This window comes from Amphibalanus amphitrite, unplaced genomic scaffold, assembly GCF_019059575.1.
Source record: "Amphibalanus amphitrite isolate SeventyFive unplaced genomic scaffold, NRLGWU_Aamphi_draft 000171F_arrow, whole genome shotgun sequence".
Taxonomy (NCBI): Eukaryota; Metazoa; Arthropoda; class Thecostraca; order Balanomorpha; family Balanidae; genus Amphibalanus; species Amphibalanus amphitrite.
The window spans coordinates 836,924-855,666 of NW_024881666.1; the positions used below are offsets into that span (position 1 = coordinate 836,924).

The 18,743-nt window shown below is 46.8% G+C and overlaps 1 protein-coding gene and 1 long non-coding RNA gene across 4 annotated transcripts in view; one reads left to right on the plus strand and one right to left on the minus strand.

Annotated features, from left to right (window-relative positions):
• LOC122383724 (peptidyl-prolyl cis-trans isomerase 11-like) overlaps window positions 1–18,743 on the plus strand; it is a gene marked incomplete at its 3' end in the record, with an annotated part of 107,646 nt that overhangs the window by 42,933 nt on the left and 45,970 nt on the right. The window lies entirely within an intron of this gene.
• LOC122383725 lies at window positions 813–5,896 on the minus strand. Of its 3 annotated transcripts, none has more exons than XR_006256876.1 (3): window positions 5,773–5,896; window positions 2,077–2,194; window positions 813–1,693 (listed from the first exon to the last, which is right to left on the minus strand). It is a non-coding gene; the product is annotated as an uncharacterized LOC122383725 (long non-coding RNA). The 3 variants fall into 3 exon arrangements; XR_006256877.1 differs by lacking the exon at window positions 5,773–5,896 and adding an exon at window positions 5,664–5,759; XR_006256878.1 differs by lacking the exon at window positions 5,773–5,896 and adding an exon at window positions 5,518–5,748.

The window sequence follows — 18,743 nt, forward strand, 5'->3', positions numbered from 1 at the left end:
TTGCTCAGCTGACGAAATGACGTCAAAGGTCGTCCACCCTCACGGATCAGGCAGCCGCATGTAGTACAATATGCGGACGTTTTTGGGAATTGAGACGACTTTAGCGATATTGAACGATTAAATTACGTTATACCAGCTTCTACAAACCTGCAAACCGGTTTATGCTAATGTGGTGCTACAAAAACCAGTGTGGAAGGAGTTGATATTGATGCATTATCGGCTGGAAAAACACCATAACTTCGACCGTAGCCGACTGAGCCAACATTGACCTATGCTTGGTTATGGGTCAGCATAGTTGCCAGAATGTCATAATTTACGCGGATTTGAACAACAACAATAGCATTAGACGTACGATTACGAGGTTTTGCTCACAACAGTTAGGTATACCGAGCAGAGCATATACCCGGCCGGGGCACCAGCGCCGAAACTGAAGCGTGAACGGTGGCTTGCGACAGGAACGCATATGGCTGCCAGTGATACGGTATGTGGTGGCGCATCGGATGCAGCCCTGCAACTTTCGGTCCAGAACTGGCTGCCATTCGTTGGTCCCAGTCCAGCTGCCTCAATCGGTCCCGGTTTAGACGCCTTTGCCGGCCCCGGTTCAGACGTCTCAGTCTTTCCCGGTCCGGAAGTCTCAACTCAAACTTTATTGAACAATCTTATCGGCATTATCTTGGTAGAAAACACAAAACAGTAAGACAGAACAAACGAGCAAACTCAAGCAGCACTTCAAAATGACGAACAAACATCAGCGTGTTTCAGCAGCATCCACGCGTCGCTCCGCGCTGTCTCACAGCGCTCCACGGGGTCAAACCACTACGTGGGTTCGTAACACGCTGGCCACAAAACATGGGTTACCAGCGACCAACACAAAACTCTGAGAGCAGGGGTCCATCCAACCTAATTTACAAACACAGCAGCCCCGTCAATGGCCATTAGCGCCAACCCCGCCGGCGGCAGCAGGAGCGACAAGCAGGGACAGCGCATGCAACTCGATCGCAAAACCATTCTTCTGGCATTGCTCTGCGTCTATAAAGGAGAATATCCCGCCCTCATCTACCCTTCAGGACCTGGCCGGGGACACTAACGAGACGCGGACATTACCCACTCAGCTGAGCAGTGAGCACCCTTTCGACCGGTCCGGGGCCCAGCTCTCGCCACATGACATGACCGAAGGCTACTGTTAGGGTGCTGTCCTGTCCTGCTGTTCTTTTGCTGTCCTCCATCAGTCGGCTCCGAACCACCAGCCTCGCTGCCGCGCCGGGGTCCGGAGAAGAAGCTGCGCTGAGACGATCTGGAACCATCAGCCGGGCTGTGAGTCCCCACCGCCATGCGGTTGCTGGGACCGGGGCGGTGCAACCACACTCGCGTCCTGACTGCGCTTATGTGCTTCTCTCCTCGGAGCAGAGTCCGGCAGCGCAACCTGACTGACCTGAGCACGCCCCGCGCGAGAAGGCGTCTGGCGTGGCGCGCCGGCCTCGACCATCTGTCACACCGCCTCGGGATTCATGATCCAGATCCGATCGAATCGTCAGATTAAAATGTCTCTTGTATGGTAAACACAGATAAAAATCCCTCCTTCTTGAGTCGCAGAAGGCCAGGGAGGCTTGACAGTCTACGGAGGTCGACGACTGAGAAACGCTCCAGCAGCCGCAGTTGGTCAGCTGCTCAGCAACACTCTCCGCCAGCGAGACTGAAAACAAAAACATTCCATGAAATGCAAATTAAGGATGGCTGAAGGATGCATAATACCCAGTAAAACGAATAACTATTCAGTAAACAAAAAATGTCACTTCCTTGCTTGGAAAATTGTATTTTAGTCACTAAATGCCATGGCAAAGGAGCTGCCTAATCGATGAATGTCAGCAACTCGCCAAACAACCTGTGTAAAACAGTTTGTTATTGTATGTGACTCGGTAGACACAACCTTTTGACCTTAGCCTGCACTAAATATGATAGCAAATTAGCCATGCTCCATTGTCATTTTCCCCTTTGAATTAGGTAATTGTTTTTGGGAGCTGCCACAACTGCACAGATAGGCACATTAACATTGCTCACACACACAGATTCACTTACTTGTGAGTTGCTGGGTGATGTGTAGTGCCTTGGTAACCAGTCACAGAATAACTGAAGCCTCCTGGAAAAGCGCTGTAGCTGTTGGCGACTGGCGTCACCACAGCTGGTCGGTGGGACACTGTAAACAAGTTGTGACTTTAAACGCTGCTCCAGGTACTTTGGTCATGATCTGTCATAACATAGTTAACCCTCGCACGACCAGGCCATTTCTCATAACACGAACGACCAGGGGGGGGGTTGTTACGACCCCCCCCTGGCGTTTCGAAACGGAAGGTCGTAGAGCTTAGCGGAAAAAACCAACGGATTGCTCTCAACGAGATCTCGCGATTGGTGGTATATTTTTTGGTCCTAGGTCAACATTTGACCTACTTATGACCGGTCAAAGGTCAAATTTTCCGAAAAAATCAAACTTTTTCAACTTTCCGCGGCGATTGCGGCAAAACGGTGGGAGATATCGACTTGAAACCTTCACTATCGTGTTCCTTGATCAATTCTCTATCGTTTGGTATGTATTTCGTTTCCCTAGCTCTAAAAATGGCGCGTTGGGAGCGCCGGAAGTCGGCAAGGTCACAGTCGGCGGCAGAAATTCGAAAAATCAAAATTTAAATTTTTGAAATCTGATTGTATTTTTGGATTTGGGAGGTCCATTTGCTCCCTATAGAAGCTAATATTGCTGCATATTCCCATTGAGGTGACAAGAATTAGCAAAATAGTGGTTCGGGCGCTTTTCAAAAATAGTACCGGACGCTGTTCCTCTTGTGACGTCATAGCTCCGTGACCTGACCTGACCCGGTCAATTTTCTTGCACCACACGATAGCCAATGCTTGCCCCAACATGCATGGGAACTTTCATCATGATCCATCAAACAATGTGGGTATCACCGGCAGAAAACCTAGGGATTCGGCGCACACGTTTGGTAACTGGGGCATTCCACGTCAAATCGAACAAAAATCGTCTGTTTTGCACCTTACCATCAGCGATTTTATTATAAATTTGTGAGCGAGTTCCTGTGTGGCCCCGGACATTACATTGATGTTTTTTGCACATTCTGACCACAGGTCTTCTAAAGATAGGGCATCAAATTTTTACAAAATGTTGCATCTTTATATTTTTGAACGATCATAACTTTGGTTGTACTTGTTTGATTTGAATGAAATAAACCTTACTGTTTAGGTAATTTCTTAAGCATTTGTTTAGAATTGCACCTACTTAAATATATGACCTTGAAAGTTGCTTAACTCTGTTCTTAAGCACGAATATTGAAATAGCAAAAAACACGTCACCTTCGATTTGGCTCATTTTCATATATTTTATTGCCTACCATATTCTTAACAACCTGTGAAAAAAATTAGAGTGGGCCATTCATAAGTTTTGAAAAAAATTGCACATATGCAAACGTATGTTAGCATGCGCAGTGGAGGGGGAAGAGCGAATTTCGCCCACCCCTCCTGTTTTTTCGCCAATATCTCATAAGATGAATGCGAAATTAATTATGGCTACCTGTCAAGAATTGAATTGGACATCTCATCGTGCAAGCAATAAGAAAATCGGTTCACAACTGCTCTAGTAATAGCGTTGTAAAGTGAACATACTGTCGCCGCAGCGACGCGGCGACTCGGCAGCCGGCGCCGACCGCTACGCGCCGCCTGAATTGTAGACTGTGCCGGGACGGAACGGAACGGTTCCGTCTTTACATCGCGCTCCCTACCGCTGATTACGTTCGATTCGCGTCAAATTTTGTGAGAAGACTAAGAAATGTACAGGCAATCTTATGGTGAAAGAATTTTGAAAATCGGTTGGTAAACAATTGAAATATGAACGTGTAAACACAAAATTGTGATTGCTGCCAATGCTGCGTTTCCCGCATCGGCCGAGCCCGCCTCAGCCGGCGACATGTTACTCTTAGCTGAGGCCTCTAACTGCCATATTTATTATTGGATTAACTAGAAATTCCCATACATACTAAAAAATGTATGTTCTTTCGTATAGTGAAGATCAAAAGACGTGAAGATATCGTTGCGTGATAATGTTTTCGTTGAATTTACTTCATGATGCATTTCCACACGGCTCAAAATTCACCGCAAAATACCGTTTGCCTGAGACACTTTTACTATGGAACGTGAATGCTTGACTACGATGACTATGCATTTCCATTCTCGCAGAGTTTGGGATATCACTAATCAGCAATCATTCATTTCAGAAAGTGTACACAAGCAAGCATGTCTTGACTCTGCCTTTCAAGGTCACGCGCGGTTGCGTGATGTTGATGCATGAAAACGGCGTTTGCCGCGAAAGTTATGAATGGCCCACTCCATTTTTTTCACAGATGGTTAGGAACATTGTGACGGACATAATATGTAAAAATTACCCAAATCGAAGGTGACGTGTTTTTTGCTATTTAAATTTTTCTGTTTTAATTAAAGGTCAAATGCATTTCAAGGTCACTTCAATTTAATTTTATAATTAAAAATCAAAGCCTTATCAATGGCCTATAAGACCCTGTTAATATCATTTTGATACCAGAAAAGGAACCAGAGTTATAGCCATTTAAAAAATTGATGCGTGGCATTTTTCTCTATATTTGATGACCTATATCTCAGCGATACGTTATCAAATTTCGAAAATATTATACGCAACTCAGTTTTGAACCATGCCCAGTCTACCTACAAATTTTCAGAAAAATCGAAGGGAATGACGGATTTCGGTGTTTGATTTGACGTGGAATACCCCAACTGTCGGCCGGAGGCTGTACCTCTTATGACGTCATAACTCCGTGACCTGACATGACCCGATCAATTTTTTTTTCGGCAAAAGATGCGCAAAGGTTGCCCCAGAGGGTATCAAAATTTCAGCCCGCTACGACAAGCCGTTTAGCGTGCACTTCGAAAAAACCTCAGGGGGGGGGGGGTTGATACAACCCCCCCCCCTAGGCGTTCTAGGGTTAACATTTCTTCTAATCAAACTAGGGCCTATGGGAGTTGGAGTGATACTCCTCCATCATACCAATGCGCTAACAAGGATTGAAGAAAACACATGGGCCCTAAAACCAATAAAAAACGAACACAAAACATACCTACTCATTCATAATTATTATTTTTTAATTTGAAAGGAATCCTGTTCACCTAAAAATAGTCAGCAAACCACTCACCAATTGCCTGACACCATAGTGCACAAAGAAGTTTAGGCCTGTGTAGGCTGTGCAATATTATATGTGTAGATCAAGATGAAGTAGGACACACATCTACAGACCTACAGTGAGACGTGAGTCAGTAGGTTTTAAGTTGTAGGTTGGTAGATTGTAGGCTTTAAATTGTAGGTTTTCGGTTAGTAGGTTGTAAGTTTGTAGATTGTAGGTTGGCAGGTTGAAAGTTTTTGGTTAGTAGGTAAGGTTAGGACAGGTTATATTTTTTATCTTCACTGTACTTCATCTTCACATTTACCGGCTGTGCGGACTGCAGGCCTGTTGGACCGGATCTTTGTAATGCAAAGCACTCGCTCATTCTAAAAGTACTGGTTGTCAAAGACAGAAGAGAAGCGGATGGCTCCCCCGTGGATGTCCAGATACTTATCAATTATGGCAGCTTACATGAGTTACAGAAGCAATTGCAGCTTCCTTTGTCCGTCTAGGCTTTAGACAATTGACCACACTTAAAAACAGACAAACATGCAATTTTGTTTGGTATTGGAATATATACCAATATTTCTACATTTACAAAAGTATATGATAATTCTTATTAACTACTTGCTGGTAATAATCAGAAAAAAACTCAGAAATGCCAGACAGAAAAGTATCAAATAACAACTAACAATTGATATCAATTGAAATACACAAATTTGCCAGCAGAAGATTGTAACACGCGCGCAATAAATGTAAAAAATAGCTTAACCCGCGCGGGGCTGGGGGGGGTAAATTTTACCCCCCCTCGCGAATTTTTGCGATATCTCAAAAACGGCGGCGCGCAGCGCCGCCAAACTTTCAGTACCTTTTCTTACATCAATTTGACACGTTCCCTGAAAATTTGAGCGAAATCCGTCGGAAAATTTTTGAGAAATTGACGTTTTAGTGACGTCATGTTCGCCATTTTCGCCTCAAAAACGGCAAAAGTTCAAACGCCGCTAACATCTTCATTTTTAAAGGAATCAAGACGTAACAAAAAGGTTATGCGTAATTTTACTTTGTCTATCAAATGGCTATCTCGTTTTTTTGAAAATTTGGGATTTTGGCCTAAATTTAAAAAAAAAACTGACTTTTTTGGGAAAATCATTATAAAATTCAAAATTTTGAGTCTATCGAAAAAACCGGAATATATGTCAGAGAAGTGGTCTATGTTCACCTACATACCAAATTTTAGAAGAATCGGTTCAAAAATGTGGGAGTTATTCAAAATTTTATGACGTCACGACACACAAATTTTTGAAAAATGACTTTTTTGGAAGTTCTAGACCTCGTACGGAAACAAAAATAGCACCATTCGATTCGCCGTGAAAAACTGCATCAGATAGACACCTTTTTAGGCCTTAACAACCAACTTCAAAATTTGACCTCACTTGACCTGACCTTGACCTGACCTCGACCTGAAATTCATCCAGAGGTGGTCCATATCACTTATTGAGTGTGCCTATTGAATTCTATGAGTAAAATGACCCATAAAACATGTGTCGCACATGCCTTTTTCTATATTTTGTTTTTTGGTGACCTGACCTGACCTGACCTTGACCTTGACCTCTGAATGATATTGTATGCAACGAATATTGTCTTGGTAGCCTAAGAACACGTTTTGGGCGATCAGTCTCAGTCCATGACTCCATTCTTCGGCAACTACGGTGCAAGGCCGATACTGTAGAAACTTGCAATTTGTACCCTTGACCTGACCTTGACCTTGACCTCAAACTTTAAATTAAGTACATGTTTTTAGTAGTTCGTGATAAGAGCTTTCGATTGGCGTTTGAATTTTCCAAATCGGACCATTAGTTCGGGAGATAACAGGGGGGGGGGTAAAATTTACCCCCCCCCCCCAGCCCCGCGCGTTCGGCTGGAGACCCCAGCCCCGCGCGGGTTAACTTCTGCTTCAATTCCTTAAACCACTGTCATAAATCGTAATTCCCAACTAATTCACTGCTACGCTAGAACTCAAAGACTACAAGTTTTTAAGTATTGTAACCTTTACAACATGTAGAAAATGTCTTATTAAACCATTTGAGACCAAAAACGTTCCACTTCATCCCGTTTTAGTTGAGAAAACAGCAAAGAAAGTGGACGACCTTTGACGTCATTTACCTTCTGATTGGCCCAAAAAGCCTTCCCTATGGCGCAACATAGAAACGATGACCCCCTGGACCAGTCGTTGTCCACCGCGGACTTTTAAGGCCGTGTTACACTGCCGAATTTTGGCCACGACCCTGTCGCCGAATCACGTCGTGTAGGAAATAGGCGAACAGTTCGCCGACAGAGCCCGATTTGCAGAAAACGGGTGGGGGGCCCCCCTTATCGTGCGCGGGTCGAAGCTGATCCATGATTCGGCGAACATCGCGAATGAATGGCGAATCTGTTGCGAATAGTCGGCGATACCTTGGCAACAAGTCGGCGCACGCAGCGACATGTCGGCGGCGACTCGGCGACTGTTTGGCGATCATGTTCGTTTATTTTAAGTTCGGCGAAACGGCCACGAAATTTTCATTTTTCATGAAATATTCGTGGCGGTCGTGACGAACCGTAAAAGTCGCGCAGTGGACACCGACTGGTCTGCGAAATGACAAGACCGTGGAAGAAAGATCCCGAATCGGTCCGCGACATAGGATGACTTGCATATTCGTGCACATTCGTGTACCAAAATTCGGCAGTGTAACAAGGGCCAACGAAGGTATTATGTCATTTGAACCGCCCGAAAAAGGCTTGTGTGAACGTCAGATGGCTACAACGCCCCAACAGCAGAGACGGCCAAGCACCCGTCCAAAATCAAATTGTGAGACATTTTGAGCCACCGTGCACTCATTGGGCTTGATATGATGGCCCAAAGACAACCGTTAGCACTGGGTAATACTGCTTTAATATTCTACCAGTGCGAAAACTGGATGCCTTGAACCAAATGGTCATGAACGGGTTTGTTTTGGAAACCAAATCTGTTGGAAGCCAAAGGTTGCGCAATGTTCAGACATGGAGCTTCTCCACTCCAGATGTAAAAAACGCAGCAAAAGTGGCGTAGGCAGAAATTTTTGTTTTGAGGAATAATACCTTATGGCCTGGGAACACTTTGATGTCAAGTTTATCTTATATGATCGTATTATCCTCCGGCAAGAGGTCAAAGAAAACAGGCCTACGACCAGTTTCGGGAGACCCGTAAAACAACTGAGACCAGCAATGGCTGGCATTTTCCATCATTGTCGGCTGATCTGGTAACAAGCGTATCTATTGCATGTGCTATTTCACAGCCACCCTAGTTGACTATATAGGACGGTAAAAAGAAAAAAAGCGCAATCATGTTTGCCTTACTTTATACGCTAATTAACAATGTCCGGGTAATTATGGGACACCCTGTAGACATAGCCACCGCTAAGCGAAGCTTGTTGCGATGACCCTGCCCTCTACCCTCCGATCGTGCAATTCCGATTCTATGGCAGAATTTAGAGTCCAAAGTTTAACGTGCGCACAAAGCCGCGCACGGCCGGTCTCCTCGCTGACTTCGCCTGGCTACGGCCTGCCACTAACCGCAACATTACCTGTCAGGAGGCCCATAAATGTCGAGCGCCCGTCGCGCTTCGAACCCGGACTGTTGTAACCGGGAACGCGTGCTCTCGCCACGCGGAGTCCAACGCTCTAACCAACTGAGCTACGGGACCGGCTTTCACACACGTTGTTACGTATCTGCGTCACTAACTTTTGTTTTCGCCGATACAGACTATGAGGCACACTAGCTTCCATCATTGATTCCTCAGGATTTACAGAAGTATTGCTGGTATTGTTCATTTCTTCACCTCCGGTCTTCTTACTTCTCTGTCTTTTTCCCGGCATTGCTTCATCCCGCCGTGTTCACTGGCACCAAATGTTCGGATAGTCTTAACCCGCGCCGGGCCGGGGGGGGGGGGGTGTTTGAACACCCCCCTGCGGTTTTTCGCAGATATCTCAAAAACGGCGTCGCGGAGCGCCGCTGTTTTTGGCACACCTGTTCGTACATCTGTTCCGCACATGTTGTGAAAATTTCAGACCCAGGTCGCCTTAGGTCAGGTCACCAGGTCACGCCAGGTGACCTCACCTAAAAAAAAAATAAGAATGCTTGTCATAGCTACACCGATTGATCGATTGCCTTGAAACTTTCAGCGATTGATAAGAGCAACAGTATCTAAAAAATGTATATCTCGGAATTTTGATATCGGTGGCCTAAGGTCAGGTCAATTTTGCGGCCTCTCCATTATAAGTCAATGGGAGAAAATTGAAAAGCGTCTGTTTTGCACGAACGCCATTCTAGACACTCTCAAACATCGAGATGTAGGTGAAATTGACACACTGAACCAGAAAATGGCAACTGTGACCCCTCGTTATGTCCCCGAGGTCATCTCAGGTCACGAACAGAATCTAACAGTTTTTCGCTAATAACTTCTGATAGAGGCGTCCTAGAGCGCTGAAAACGCCTTAGATGTGTTCGGCTCGACGTTGCGGATCGACTGATATGCAACATGACCTTTTCCGGTCAGGTCATGACCTTGACCTGAGGTCAAATTTTTTAGTTGACCTTTCAAGGTCAACTTATAGTTCATTCGACGCGTCTCGACGAGAGGAACACTATGCTGGCAAAAGTAATGTCATGGCTCTTTTGAGTCAAAAGTTATCGCCGAAAAACCGATTTTCGTAAAAACGGCTATTTTTGGAGTTTTTGCCCTCTGGAGGCTAAACCGTTGACCTGAGGTCAAATCTGAGGACATTGCTCAGAAAGGTCTGTAAAAGGGCTATCGAATGCGCTTTTCCGCGGCGCTGTAGCTCTATTGGTTCCCGAGATAGCCGTTGGCAGTTTCCAAAATGTTGAAATAGTCAACATTTTACTTTTGGTGACCTTTGGTGACCTGACCTTTGACCTGACCCAAAAAAATGACCGAAGTGTTTTCGTCCTTATTTTGGACGTTCTTTCGATTGCCGCTTACCGCGTGTCGCTACGTGGCCCAGGAGCCGAGTCAGAAGGGGGGGGGGGTGTTCAGACACCCCCCCCCCGGCCCGGCGCGGAATCTCAGAGCACCGGCCCGGCGCGGGTAAATGGTAATTTCCTCGCTTCGATGAAATTAATGGTGTGAAGTGCTTGAGCGAGGAACATAGCGAGAATAGTTACGTGAAGAATCATTGACCTTTTCCTCGAAAATGTAAAAAAACAATGCCAAAAGTTATATTGAATGCGGTGAGCTTTCGGCTACAAGCCTTCGTCAAACCAACAAAATGACACAATACAAAATTCAAAATTCATGTCCACATGCAACACTCTAGAACTGAATTTTTAAACTGCCATTGTCGATACTCGTGCCTGTTTATGGAACAAACCTATCACTCCGCTAAAATCCAAGTAGACATAATGGCTCTGCTTTACAGGGTGGGGCAGAAAGATTTACCTCTTGATTTTCTTAAATATTTCGGCCCCGAACAAAGATATCAAATTGATTTCTAGCACATATATGCAGTAACATGTACACATCTCAGCGACGGTACAATGACTCAATATGGTCACATTTGTCCTTCACCACTGCATCGAAACGTCCCTCTGCGAAGGGGCACGAGCGCCGCACTGTGTCCCCGCCAAGATTCGACGGTGCCGTCTCGAGGGCCAGCTTCAGGGCGGCGATTCTGCTGTGTGGCGCTGCACAGACCCTCCTCTCTAAGATGGCCCAGATTGCGAAGTCCATCGGGTTCAGGTCTGGACTTGATGATGGCCGAATGTCTTTGTCCCAGAACCCAGGCATGTGGGTCTTCCACCACGGTTGAGCGATGTTGGCCGTTTGCAGCGGCGCACCGTCCTGGACGAAGACGTATCCGTCTCAGAACGACTGAGTGACCCAAGACAAAGCATGTTCCTCCAGCATATGGACTTGAACCTCTGAATTCACTTTCACAGCCTCCTGGATGAAGATCAAGGCTCCTTTTGAGCCGCCGGATGCGACGGTAGCCCAAACCATGACACCAGCGGGCTTCAAGCAACAAAAAATGGTGCAAATAGTAGGATCAATGCTGGATGGACCATCTACAAAAATTTTGACGCTTTGGGAGTGTCTCTGAGGCTAGGCATGAACATGTTGTTATTGGACCAGCCGAATGCCTTGTTACCGGCGCTCCTGATCTCCAAAGTCTTTTGGATCCTGTGTAGCCGGTTTTCCCTGGATGCCGCCGAAATTAGGCGTCGACGTTGCATCCTGTATGACATGAAGCCTAAGCCGTCGTTTATGATTCTCTTGGCGGTTCTGGGCTAAACAACGAGTTCCCTTGGCAGTTTGCGCATGCTTCGCCTAGGAATTGAAACACCTTCTTGTGCACGATATTAACTAGCATTTTGAAGCGGAAATCCCTTTTTCTGCCTGGCATGTACTTCGACGACACTAACACTGTCTTTTTAAGTCATTTAATTACACTGCAAACAGTTTTTACGGCAACACCGAGCTGTTTGGCAACGCTTCGGGAGCTGTGGCCAGCCTACTTCAGCGCCGCAATTTGGATTCACTTAGTCTTCTTCGCCATAGCTCACCAACAACTATTACAAAATTTAAAAACGATCTTAAAGTTGATACATAAGTCAGTTGGGAAGCTGCATGCAAAATTTTATCAAAATCCGTTCATAACTTTTTAAGTAATGGACTGAAAACAAACAGGTAAATCTTTCTGCCCCACCCTGTAGAGAAGCTAGACGCCCACCGGGATGAGATAGACACCTTTGGTCTTTCGCATGATGACGTGAGAACCCTATTACAGCATTGCCTAGAGAAAAACGTTTTTAGATTCGATGACAAATTCTATCGCCAAACTCTTGGAATCGCGATGGGCAATCCCTGCGCCCCGCCCATCGCTATACTTTTCTTAGATAGGTTCGAAAGGAAAGCTTTGGAGAATCTGGAAGAGAAGCCGTCATTTTTTGTCCGCTACATCGACGATTACGCGGGGATTTGGACGTATGGTCAGCAGTCACTCATCGACTTTGTGGCCTGAACTCCTGCATCCGACTCTACGATTCACCTTAGAACATTCTGGGGGGCAGTCTGGGGTGCCATTTTTAGACACGCTGGTTACTATTACCAGCAGTGGCAATGTGACCAAAATTAAAACTGAACTTTTCATCAAGCCAACGAACTCAGGGATTATCCTCCATTACAAATCGGCCCACCCAACAGCGACCAAGCACAACATTGCCAGGAATCAGTTCCGCCGTGCGATGAGGAATTCTTCTAACAAGGAAAAGGAGAAGATTAGCATAGATAAGATTTGGGGACTTCTAGTTAAGAACGGGTATCCAAAGAGAATTCTCCAAATGCTGTTAGAAGAGGTCAGGCGGCGAGAGAGACAAAAACGTGCTGATTGCATAAGTCAAAAGAAATGCAAGGACGGTTTCTTGTCTCTGCCATACGTTGATGAGGAGCTTGTATGCAAAATTCAGAGTAAGGTAAGGAAATCCGGCTTCAACCTTAGACTAGCATGGGAGAACCCCCAAAAACTTAGAAACATGCTGATCAGATCGTCACTTTCAAAACCTCAGTGTCCGGGGGGACGGAGATACAACACGTGCGCGTCAGGATTTACAGGGGATTGTACTCAAACGAATGTTGTTTATTGTTTAAATTGTAAGCTATGTGATGAGGGAGGGGAGCCAAGTATGTATATTGGAGAAACGAAACGTCCCGTTCGTTTGCGATTTAATGAGCATGTACAGCCCACCGCTAAAGTAATGTAGGGTTTTACCAATCTCAACGGTTGGCTTTGACTGGCGATTGTTTAATGCGGAGTGATCGAAAAGAAGATGTCAATAGCTAAAGTTGCAGCTGCAAGGGTGACGATACATATAAGCTACATTCAAAGTTTCATTGTAGTCTGGCTAATCGTTCCTAAGCTTCAGAAGCAGAACATACCCATGACTGAAACCCCACATTACTTCTGCTGTGGACTGTACGTGATGCTGTAAATAGATCTGAGGGGACGCCGATGGGCGACCATTTCATGATGTGCCACGCTACAACCGATGTTCCCCACATTCCTCTCGGTGTTAAAATTATGTACAAGGCTAAATAAAGACCATCCCGACCGTAAGATAGCTGAGTCCATACTGATCCGAAGAAACCGACCAAAGATAAACTATAACCTGTCTTCTTTGCCTATCATGTGATTGTATGCCTAGGTATCCGTGTGATTGTACGGCCTATCAATCAATCTGATGTGATTGTATGGCCTATCATTTGATTGTATGCCGACGGGCCCCGTCGCCTGGTAGTCGATATGTGACATCCGAGATCATGTGTTTGGTGCATCTATCTTTATCACATGTTGTTGCATACCATTATGTCTACTTGGATTTTAGCGGATTGATAGGTTTGTTCCATAAACAGGCACGAGTATCGACAATGGCAGTTTAAAAATTCAGTTCTAGAGTGTTGCATGTGGACATGAATTTTGAATTTTGTATTGTGTCATTTTGTTGGTTTGACGAAGGCTTGTAGCCGAAAGCTCACCGCATTCAATATAACTTTTGGCATTGTTTTTTACATTTTCCAGGAAAAGGTCAATGATTCTTCACGTAATTTCCTCGCGTTGTGTTTAGCTTGGCTTTGTAACTTAATGCTTTATTTGTCTTGACTTCGCTTAACTTTCTTAAAACAACTTAATGTCCTCGTTCTCATTCTTCTCTATTTTCTATTTGTCTCTTTTTGCACGACCTAAATGATATAATCATGGATGAGATAATAATGGATTGGTGTCATCGCAGTTTTTGGCGACATTGAGCTCAGACCTGCCATCTAGCGGGAAAATTATCGTAAGTTAGGAGGAAGCCGAGTGAACGCCGCTGATTAGCATTGTGACACACGGGAGTGTGGTGTAGTAGCAGGCTTGTTGTGCAACTTTTCAAATGGTTATGTCTTTATATGTCGGTAAAAGCGAAGAAATTTATAGATTTATGTGCAGGGTCAGTAATAAGATAAGCGGTTCCATGTTATTTCCTCATTAAATCGTGAAACAGGGAGTTATTGGAGACTTCGCCAGCACGTGTCGTTTTCGCTATTTTTCACATGAGTCTTTACTTGGCCTAAATCAAACAAACTGTCCGATCAAAGAACAAAACGAACGAATAAGTACTATCTATAAGTCTAATGAAAAAGTTGAACGGAATTGCTAACGTCATTGCCGCTCAATATGTCATTCAAGACGCTCTATGAAAAGGACCCAACCATGTGCTGCGTAGTCGATGAAATTTCAGTGACTTTGGCTCTAACTCCGATTCCGGTATCCAAATATCGACTCCGACTCATCCGGGCAGAACTGTCGATTCACACAGACTCCAACTCTGACTCCGACTCTGCAGCCCTGGTAAGTCCGTGGAGTCGATGACTTTTCGCGGGACGCTCGACTCATACTCCGACTACAACTTTTAAAAATCAACCGACTGCGAGTCGGAACAGAACCGCTGGCACTGACTACAACTCCGCAGCCCTGGCCCAAGATAGCCGCCTAAAACAACTTCGATGTGTGATCTTCTTCGTACATTGTTAATGTTATTTTAAACAAGGGGTTGAAAAGGGAGACGAAGCCTTCACAACAAGGATCTCCTGTTGCGGATCAATCGGCTGCTGGAACAGAAAGGCATTAACACCACGCTGACGCATCTCATTTCATCGTTTTCCTAACGACTCTGCACCAAGGTAAGCACTGATCAATGCAGTGCGAGCATCGATGCGACATTTGTGTACCAAGTTTGAATGTTATCCGCCCAGCCGTTCTTGAGATATGGAAGCGGCACCCAGCACGTGCGCATTTGCAGTAGCACCCCTATAGTGACACATGGAAATGCATTGGCCACTGGGTGCATAACTATTGGCGAAGTTTTACTGTAATGGGCCCAGCCATTGCGGAGTTACTTTATGTGGAACAATTTCGACACCCCTAAGTTGGCACGTGGCACGTGCCGTAGCATTAACTAAGATGAAGAAAATCGGGCGAAATTCGGAGAAGAAGGAATAAGCCTACCAAACATGTATGACGTATTGTCAAACTGTTGTACCATTGTGAGTAAATGACAATATAAAAGGTCGTACAAGCCGATGGGTCTGGGCGTTTCAACACACACCGTCTTACGCATTTTATTTTAGTTATTACCTAAAGGCTGCTTGACGTTTTTGGGTTTCAAGCATTTAATACATTTTTTGTCGTCTCAGGTGCAGTAAGATTACCTCCAACTCGTGGGAATGTGCACCTCAATCTAACTAACACACCACACCCACGTGTGTCATAATGCTGAGAGATGGCGTTCACTCGGCTTGCTCCTAACTTACGATAATTCTCTCGCTAGATGGCAGGCCTGATCCCAATGTCGCGGATCCCAATGTTAATTTCCACGAGACACCAATCCAGTGTTATATCATCCATGATATAATCATCACAAAACATACATATATGCACGCGACCTGTGTGATAAAAGTACCTCTGCAACAGTTGCATAGGCCGACTAGAAATCTTAAAAAAATCAGAATTTTTGGAACAGCCGTTTTCTTGAGCATCAAGTTGTACTGATCTCAGGCAGCTTTTGCCAAATAGTCAGGGAACTCAGATTTGTTTTTCAATAGAAAAACACAATTCTAAAGAATAGTGTTTTTTTAACTATTGACAACAAACCTTCGGTTATTTCAATATTTCTTGAAACACCGACCCTTACCTCGGGGACCAATTCTTGACCACCGACCCTACATCGTCGCTGAAAAGCGCATTCGATAGCTCTTTTACCCTCGCCGGACCTATTGGTTTTCTACATGCGCCGAGGGCGGGGGGGGGGGGCGCGTACGACCCTCCCTCCCATCGCTGTTTTGCCCCTGAAGGAGATAGAGCGTCGCGAAAAAAAAAACAAGCGTGTGCGCAGTTACAAGTCGCAGCGACTGGTATCCGATTTTAAGGTCAGAGGTCAACCGCTGACCTATGAGGTCAGGTCAAGTGACCCAAGGCAAGGGCTCAGTTTTCATAAATAACTTCGCAAAAAAAAAAAACGATGGCAGAGCCGCGATTTTGGCATCGTGTTCGCCTAGCTCAGGCACGTCGAATGGTATACTCTTTGTTTGGGTGAGGTCAAGTTCAGATGTTGACCTCTGGTCAAGATCAGGTCAGCGCTTTCGAGGTCACGAAACGGGTCAAAGGAGGTCATGTCGCATATCATTCGATTTGGGAGGTCTTCCTGAGTTCATTGGTGGCTCTCCCGACCCGTTCGCTTAACCCGCGCCGGGCCGGGGGGGGGGGGTGTTTGAACACCCCTCTACGTTTTTTTGGCACACCTGTTCATGCATCTTTTCCACAAATCCTGTGAAAATTTCAAACCCAGGGCCCTTGAAGGTCAGGTCACCAGGTCACGTCAAGTGACCTCACCTCAGAAAAAAGTTTCAATCCTCGCCATAGCTACACCGACCGAACGATCGCCTTGAAACTTTCAGCGATTGATAAGAGTAGCTGTCGCCACGTGTCCTCTGGTATTTCACACGCCAACGACACTTATTTAGCCGGATGATAGACAAGGACTGTAGGAGAGCGATGGGTAGATAAGGATGGTGAGGAAGACGCCAGCCGCTGCCCGATTCCAGCCTCTCGATGGCGAGACCACTGTAATCGGACAGATCAACCGATACTCCAGCGCCTCGATGGCAAGGTTAGCCGGAGCCGACTGGTCGCACCCCTGTCTGAGCGGAGACCCCGCACCCGAGCCTCGATGGCAAGACCCGGGGAACGAGTTTAAGCTCAGTGACTCGATGGCGAGACACTGTGGCCGCCTCCCTCACACACCCCGGAAGAGGCCGTGTTAAGAGTCCCGGATGGAAGGAAATGATCGGCTACTCGCACGCTGAGAAGACTCGCTGCTGTTCACTGTCCCGTCCCTTTTTCCACTGGTCCAGCTCCTCTCCACACCAGCTAAGATATTTCACTTGCTGTATTGTGCACCACCACCACACCACAGCCAGAGCACCACTTCCGCCCACACAGCGAGCACTTCCCCGCCGAGCATCCAGAACGAACTCCCCTCGAGCCCCGTGCGCCGACCCGAGGTCACCTCGCCGGCGCCCCGAGGGCAGGAGCCCACACAGCCAATCACGGGGCCGCTTACAATGAGCCAGCTCAGTGCCGGCATAGCCCCGAGCGCCACGTGGTCGGCCGGCCGCCACATGGCCCGCTCGGTGGTCCCGGGCGGCCCGGCCTGCAGCCGCCGGTGCTAACATCCCCCCGCACCGTGTTGCACTGCAGGGCAACACTCACGAAAGGTAACCGGCGTGCTGCCGTACACATCGCGTCGCTGACACATATAAACCATTTCACATTCCAACAAATACGATGCTATTTTTTGAAACACCAGCAAGTATAACATGAAACAGAAGAAATAAAAAACACTTCAACTTTGTTGAGCAACGATTAATGATGGGGATCAGTGGCATATCCCCACCGACGTACCAAGGCGACTGGCGACGTCGTCGCTGCTAGACGAATCGCTGCCGCCCAAGCAGAAACCGCCACATCCGAGGAAGCTACCGCCCGAGCTGGTGTAGCCGAGGAGGTTGCCGCCGCCCGTGCTGAGTCGGCTGAGGAGGCCACCGCCGCCTGCGCGGAGGCCGCTGCAGCGCTCGCGGAGGCTAATGCCTCCCGCGCTGGAGATGGAGAGACTCTGGAGAGCCTCCAGACTCAGAGGACCCTTGGTCCTCCAGCGCTTGAAAGCGTTGTGTCAGGATCGTGTAATTCCCGCTGGTTTATCTCACGGTTGCGGAGATGCCGATGTGTTGTCTCTCCCAGCCCCTCGATGGCGAGGCCACTGGGAGCAGACGGAAGGGTCGATGGTTCGGCCTCTCGTTGGCGAGTTGACCTGGGCGTCATTTGATTCCGACGCCAAGGTCACTGACAGTCCTCTTCTAGGAAGCATAGCTTGATCGCAGGTCTGGTGTAGATTCTCCCGCCAGAGGTTCTCAGCTCAGCGGACCTCACTATGCCGTCTTCTCCAGGAAATACTCTTGTGATACGAGCCAATGGCCACGACCCCCTGGGCATATTTGTGTCTGTCATGAGAACCAGATCCCCCACACGTAGGTTTCTGGTTTCTCGGTGCCACTTGCTTCTGCGCGACAAAGTTGGCACGTATTCTCGCGTCCATCTCCGCCACACGTGCTCAGCGACTGCTTGAGCTTGTCTCCAACGCCGACGACTGCTCAAGTCTCCGTTTCTCGTCAGAGCTGGCGCTAGATGATGAGAAGCGTGACCCAACAGAAAGTGATTGGGTGTTAGCGCCTCGGCGTCAGTTGGGTCGGAGCTTACGTAGGTAAGCGGCCGACTGTTCACCATGTGTTCAACCTCTGCGAACACGGTCAGCAGGACTTCGTCCGTCAATACCTGTGAGCCAACTACGACTTGCAGGCACGTCTTCACAGATCTGACCATGCGTTCCCACACCCCACCCATGTGGCTCGCGGCTGGTGGATTGAA